Consider the following 7,767-nt stretch of genomic DNA (forward strand, 5'->3'; position numbering starts at 1 on the left):
TTCATTAAGTAGATTGTAGGCGGATTTAATAGAAAATCAAGGACCAAAGCATGCTCAGTTAATACCACATGATAGGCTCTTCTTAAAGATAAATAGAAGGGGAAATCGCAAAAAACAAGACCGTTGAAAGAGAAAAATTATACATAGAAACTCATTTATAAAAATTATCGTCAAAACTCATACTGTTGTTGTCAAAACTCATACTAATATTGTCACGAATTCCTATTTACAATTTTTCTATTTTGGAGGTCTTTTTTTATGATTTTCTATAAATAAAGTGAATTTTTAAATAAAAAACAATTGAAATCTCATGTTACAAATTTATTTAAAATTTTCTGATTTCAAGGAATCTTCAATGTGGGCAGTTTTTTTTTAAATATATGGTAGTTATTAAATTATAAAATTATAATCCTTCAGTTCTTAATGTAGGACCTAAGTAGAAGATTGGTTTTAGTCCTAAATATATGACCTATTTTTCATATTTACTAGTAATTTTTTCTAAATTACTCTATTAAATAATTAAATACCACAATAATACTTATTACTCATTAATAATACACCTATATATTTTAAAAAGTGAGTGAGTATTTATTACTCATTAATTTCACACATACATCAATCCTACCATTTTATATTTTTAATAAAATAATTTAAAATATTTTTTTAAAAAATATTTTCATTTCAAAGTGACTGGACATTTTACTTCTGAAGAATAGCATGATAAAATATTCATCATATTATATATTTTCTTTGTGGCTAGAAAAACATATTCTTCTCAAGGAGCAAGGCCGACAACTGGGATAGCATGTGAGCCAAGAGAGGTTGGAAGACCTTAGACTCAAGCCTCGGAGGCAAGTTAACCATATATTTTAGAAAACATATGTTATATTTATGATTATTACCTAACTTAACTAATTTTTTTAATTTAATCAAAGTAGTTAAATAAATTTTATATTAAAAACCGAATGAGTATATTTTAAGCATGCTTAGTTAATGAGCTCCCCTCAAAGATAAATAGAATGAAAAACATTTTAAATGAAAAAGAAAAATGAATAAAATTATTATATAAAGGCAGAGACTAAAAGCATGCTTATATCATGCTACATGGCATGACACGCTGTACTTAGAGATAAATAGGCTGCTTTTTTAAATGCAAAACTAAATTGAATAAAATGAAAATGAGAGTAGTTTTTGAAGTTATTCTGTATTTTTAGGATTTGTTATGGGCAGGTTTGTTGATTCTGACTGCAAATTGATTTTAATTGCAAATTGATGTTTCGTTTTAAATTTAAATTTAAATCAATTTCAAATTGACATAAACACTTGCTGTTGTTTTAATTTTTTTTATTTTTTATTTTTTTAATATATCTAATTTTCTTCTATTTACGAGGCTAAAAACATACCACGTGACAGGCTATAACAATAAATAAATAGGATATTTTTTTAATTGAAAATGAAAATTGGACGGAGTTCACTTGGCCGTTGGGTTTGGTTTTCAATTTTGTCCTCTTGTCAGTAGCCACTCTGGCCTTTATCGCTTGCGTGGCATGTTGAAGGGGCATTGGTGCTCCCAATCTCCGAAATCGGTATGCCCACCGAGAAGTTTCATCCATTCTCTGAAATTTATCCTCTGCCCACATTTTATCCATTACATACTCCAGGCAGGGATTCTTCATCCTTTGACGCGCCAACGCTGACGTCCCCTTCCAAGGCCTGGGTTTTTATGACTTTTTCTAATCTTCTCAAGTTCATTGTCTTCATCCGATTACAGTGACCATCCCAACCCGACCACCCTCCATTCGGACCCCACTTTTCCATTCGGCTACGGCTGAACTAGGAGTATCTAGCCATGTAACAGATTTTTTGTTTTTTACTAATTTGTCATTATTTTCTTCACAAATTAGCGGCAAAATTTTTTTGTCGCTAATCTAATTTAAAAAAAAATTAATTGTCACATAGCATCTCTACCAGCTGCTATCTCATCCACATGTCATTAGAGTGTCACTATCATATAATTTCTATTCAAAGTGACTTCTCCACGACTTGAACCAAAGACCTTATTTGTGCACACATGCGATTTTACTAATTGAGTTGTAATGAACTTGCTGACTTATTATGCAAAATTATATATATAACACAAATAATTATATATACACATATATATTATTACAAACAAAAAAGAAACTATATGATAATTTTAATAATAACTATTTCATGACAAAATATTTTTTAAATATTTATTTTACTATTTATTTTTTAATTTTTTATTTTTAAAAAAATATTTTTAATATAACATTAATTTCCAATGACACTCATTTTAAATTTTAAATCGTAAATAGTTTTTTCATAAATATATTTGTTAAATTTAATTTTTTTGATTAACAGTGATAAGATATATAATTTAATTATATATGTATTATATTACATTATATTATATTATCTATATGTGTTTTATATATTTGATAAAAATCATTAATAACTAGTAAAAAAATCTTGTTATTCAAAAAATAGCTATTATAATAAAATTTAATAAATTATTCTATATAGAAAATTAAATAATTTGAATAGATTATGAACATTCTCCTACTTATATATGTATCTTATATAATTTATTTTCTTAAAATCTTTTATATATAGGAAAAATTGCAAATAAAGACCTCAATATGTAAAATTGTGATTTGAGATCTTGAATTTAGAAAATAGCAAATAAGGACCGGGTCCCACTTTTGCAAATATGAAATGTGGATGAAATGTCTAAAATGCCCCTCAATCAAATTGTGATTTGGTCTACTGAAATTGTCATTCGTTAAAGTGAACTTGTCATTTCCTATAGTCAACTTGTTATTTGGCATACCCTTAGCCAAATTATCATTTGGTCTACTGAAATTGTTATTTGCTAAAATGAACTTGTTATTTCCTATTGTCAACTTGTCATTTGACTGAAGGGTATTGCAGACATTTTATCATGATTTCATATTTGCAAAAGTAAGACCGGGTCCTGATTTGCTATTTTTCAAATTTAGGGTCCCAAATTATAATTTTACATATTAAGGAGTTTTTATTTGCGATTTTCTCTTATATATATATCATTTGTTTTTGCGTTGAAAATCACAATCAATCTATATTATAGGTATTAATTATATTATGATTAAATTTCAATGTTTAAAAATTAAAATTTAAAATTCACTTCAACATTAATTTGATTTATAATAATAAATTGAGGTGTTTATATAAATTCATTTTTCGGTTTTAAATTTCTATCATATATTATATCTTTCAATATATTATACATATAATAAAATTATTTCTTTTTTATATCAAATTATACAAGAAAGTTATTAATATTCTTATCATATTTGTTTAATTATTAATAATCAAAAGGAATTGGTTTTAATAAAATATAAACAGGTTTTCTAAGAAATTGTCTGTCTATTCTTAGCATGTATCTAATGATGAGATGAATGATGATAATACTTTCGTTAACACCAATTCTACAAATATATTAATTTATTTTACGCTTAAAAGTATATTTAAATCATTATATTCTTAATTATGTTATCATATAAATTGTTGTAAATTTATAATTTAAAATAATAAAATTTAAAATTAGCAATAGATTAATGATGAAATTGCGACGGAATAAAGTTAGTGACCGAATTAGTGACATAAATTTTTGTGACAAACAATTTAGGTATGAAATTTTTCCATTGCTAAAACTTTTATAATTAAAATTAGTGAGAAAAATTTTTGATGAAAAGAATTATGTCATTAAATATTTACTAAAAGATTTTTCAACGGATTAGCAACAGGATTTAACGATAAAAGATGAAATGAAATTCCATCTCTAATATTAGAGACGGAATTTTTGTTAGTTGATATGAGAACGTGTCAAAACTATAAGGACTAAAAGATTAATTTTTCCTAAAATCATTTTTTTAATTGTAATTCTGAATTATATACTATATATATATGTTTTCCTAATTTAACTAATTTTATTTCTTATATTTCAATAATAATTTTATAAAATAATAAATCAGAATTATTTAAATTTAACCTCGTGACTCAAAATTTAAATTTTTTATTTTAAAAATTAACATAAAATCCATCAATCCTTGCAAAATTTTTTTTGATTTCATGTAATCAGGCTACTCCCTTACATCTCTAAGTTTATTGCTCTAAACTCCCTCTCTGTTTCTTTCCCATTTCCTAATTCATTTTCCCATCATCATTCTGTCCCCTCTTCGCCCTACATTTGTTCTTAACTCCCGCAAAGCACAGAGTCCAAGGCAATGAAGGTAAAATTATGAAAAAATTAATTTTTTTGGTCCATATAGTTTTCACTTATTTGTAAATCAATCCTTATACTTTAATTCAGTATAACTCAATCTTTATAGTTTTGACTCAGTTGTAACTCAGTTTTTAAAGTTTGATTCGTTGCAACTCGGTTCGTATAATTTTACACATTTTATAATTTAGCCTCTCCTTTTATTAGATACATAATTTCATTATAAAATGGTTAAAAATATAAGGATTGAGTTGTAGCGAGTCAAAATATAGGAACTGAGTTACAAATACATTAAAACTATAAATACCAAAAGATTAATTTTTTTTAAAATCATTCAGGTTGTGAATGATTTCACTTTTCTTATTTAAAAAAAATAAATATCAAATTTTACTAGGTGATATGATAGAGAGTGAGGTGAGATGTAATAAAATCGTTCAGAGTAATAATGACTTCTTCAGAATTTTAAACTCATTCACACCTAGAATGATTTTAAGTGCAGTATTTTGGTAAATTCTTTCTCCCATGTAGGATCCTAGTAATTTATTTCAATGTTGGTAGCATTATGATAAATTTGCCCCATGATGATGTTTAAGTAAGCATACCTTTAAATAAACCTTAAGCCTGGTCTGTTTACTAAACCGGTGAGGCCTTGTCAAAGCCTAACGAGACTGAGTCATAGGCCCTAAATAAAAACCTGAATTATTTTCACTTCTAACCTCGCCTATCTACCTTGTTAAGTTCAAATGACTTGGTTTTAATTGTTTTTCATTTCTAATATGTTTCATTACAAATAAAAAAAACACCACTAATTATATTTTAATATTTAATATTTAATAAATTTTTAAGTTTACCATCATTTAATATATATTATGTGTTGTAAGAATATAATCTACACAATAATAAATAAAAAATAAAATTATATATTTATATAAAAAATTTAATATCATGACTTATAAATATGAAAAAAAAAAAATTCTCTATCCACCTGTCAAATAAGACGAGGGGTAAAATGTTTCATCTTTTCTCCATTTTCCGTTTACTTGTGTGCAAGCTTATGGTATATTATACTCATTTGGTACTTAATATAAGACCTATTTAATCAATTCAATTAGATTAAAGAAGTTAGATAAGTTAGTTAATTATAAAAAAATATGACATGTTTTTCCTAAAACACCATAATAATCTTTCCTAATATCTTTCCTTCATCACTCACTTGATCATAGTTGAGAGAGTATCTATAAAAATAATTTAAAAAAATTAATAAATATAAAAAATAGATATTATATTTAGGATCAAAATTAATTTAATAATTAATTCCTATACTAAGAAGTATAAAATAATAAAAAATCTGGTTGCATTTTGAAAGCGGGCAAGGAAAAGGCTACAAGATGGTCAATGAAATTTACGGACCAACATTTTAGCTTCTATGCATAGCGGCGCCCTTTGCTATTTGGTCCACAACACAAAACAGATAGGCGTTAGCCATCTTCTTCTCATTCATTTCTCCTTACTCCAAATACAATTCTTTCCCATTTTCTGTGTTATATCAGGATCAACGTCATCCATGGGAGAAGTAGAAGTAGCCTTCATCCAAGAACCTCACCACAGACCCGACCCGTCTCTCGTACAAGAGGCCCGAGGCATCCCTCTCATTGACCTCTCTTCCCCCGACGTTGACGCCCTCATCGACGACATTGGCCACGCCTGCAAGCAATGGGGCTTCTTCCAGATCATCAACCACGGCGTTCCGTCGGAGCGCCGACTGAAGCTGGAGGCGGCGGCACGGAAGTTCTTCCATCTGAGCTCCGACGAGAAGAGGAAGGTGAGGAGAGACGCCAGGAAGGTGTTAGGGTATTACGACACAGAACACACCAAGAACGTCAGAGATTGGAAGGAGGTGTTCGATTACACAGTGCAAGAACCCACTCTCGCCGCCGCCTCCATTGATCCTGATGATGATCGAGTGGCTCACTGGGAGAATCAATGGCCTCAAAATCCTCCAGAAATGAGGTAAATTAATTACACATAACACTATGGGTTAGGAGCCTAATGCCCCATGAACCTCGCTCCCAAATGTTCTTTTCCTTTTCACAATTGGATTTTATGTAAAATTTTTTATAAGCGTAAAATTGTATATTTTAAAACTTTTTTATTGTTTCTTTTAAAAATTTATGGTAAAAGTGCATCATTTTTTTTTATGGTGCAATCAACGTTTTAATTTTTTTTTGGGTACGTATAAAACTCTAATCTCATGTTAATTTTAGTGCATCTAACATTTTGAAATTTAAGATGCTGATGTAATTTAAAAAATAATTTTAGAGTGTGTTAAATATACTTAAAAAATAAAATGAGGGTGTTGAATGTATCATATTTACCTAAAAATTTAAAGTATAAAATAGGGCATAATTTTAAAATATTTTTTTCTTTGAAAATCATAGGAAAAAAAAAACTCAAAACTGCATAATGCAGTTTTTTGTGACGTGAACCATGCAGAATGTAACTAAAATAATAATTTCAGAATATTAGATATATATTTGTCCAAAAAATTTAAGGTATAAAATAGTCCTTTACATCAAAATGTTATTCACGCAAAATTTGCCAAAAAGAAAACGCAAAAAAAGATTTGAGAGGTCAGCGCGTTTCAAAGGATACTACAGTTCGCCCATATATATAAGAGCCAGATCTCTAAAAGTAACAAAGTTTTTTTGTGATGCGCACCATGCAGAGAGACGTGTCAAGAATGCAAAGGACATGGTGGAACTAGCCAATAGATTGATGGAGCTAATAATTTCTACGAGCTTAGGCTTACCACCACGGAGGTTCGAAGATTTCTTCAAGGACCATACCAGCTCCACCAGAATCAACCGGTATCCGCCATGTCCGTCCCCTGAGCTTGCTCTCGGGGTGGGCCCACACAAAGATCCTGGGGTCTTACCATCCTTGCCCACGACGAAGTAGGCAGCCTCGAGGTGAAGCGAAAATCGGATGGCCAATGGGTTGGGGTCAAACCAATACCCAACACTTACATCATCAATTTGGGCGATGTTCTTCAAGTGTGGACGAATGGACAATATGAGGGCGTAGATCACAGAGTTATGGTGAATTCGGCAAAGGAGAGATTCTCAATACCGTTCTTTCTAAATCCTTCGCATTACACAACGGTGGAGCCATTGGAAGAACTAACTACCGACCAAAACCCACCCAAGTACAAGGCTTATAATTGGGGCAAGTTTGCACTGACCAGGAAGCGCAGTAACTTCACGAAGCTGCCGGTTGAAAATATCCAGATTCACCATTTCCAGAACATTCCGACCCATAGTTATTTACGAGATTGCCCTAGAATTTTTGGATGAGGATGAAATAAGGGCGGTGGTCACTTGATGATGATGAATGCAGTTCTTTTGTCTTGTGTTCTTTTTTAACTAGGTCCCATGTGATATGATTAAATAAGCATATTTATGGGCGGAGTAATTTTGTGTTTA

At 29.5% G+C, this 7,767-nt stretch overlaps 1 pseudogene; it reads left to right on the plus strand.

The window, feature by feature from the left end:
- Window positions 1-5,821: 5,821 nt before the first annotated feature.
- LOC114755702 (protein DMR6-LIKE OXYGENASE 2-like) lies at window positions 5,822-7,767 on the plus strand (annotated as a pseudogene).

This window comes from Neltuma alba, unplaced genomic scaffold, assembly GCF_004799145.2.
Source record: "Neltuma alba isolate B1F8T4 unplaced genomic scaffold, ASM479914v2 tig00010324_pilon, whole genome shotgun sequence".
Lineage (NCBI taxonomy): Eukaryota > Viridiplantae > Streptophyta > Magnoliopsida > Fabales > Fabaceae > Neltuma > Neltuma alba.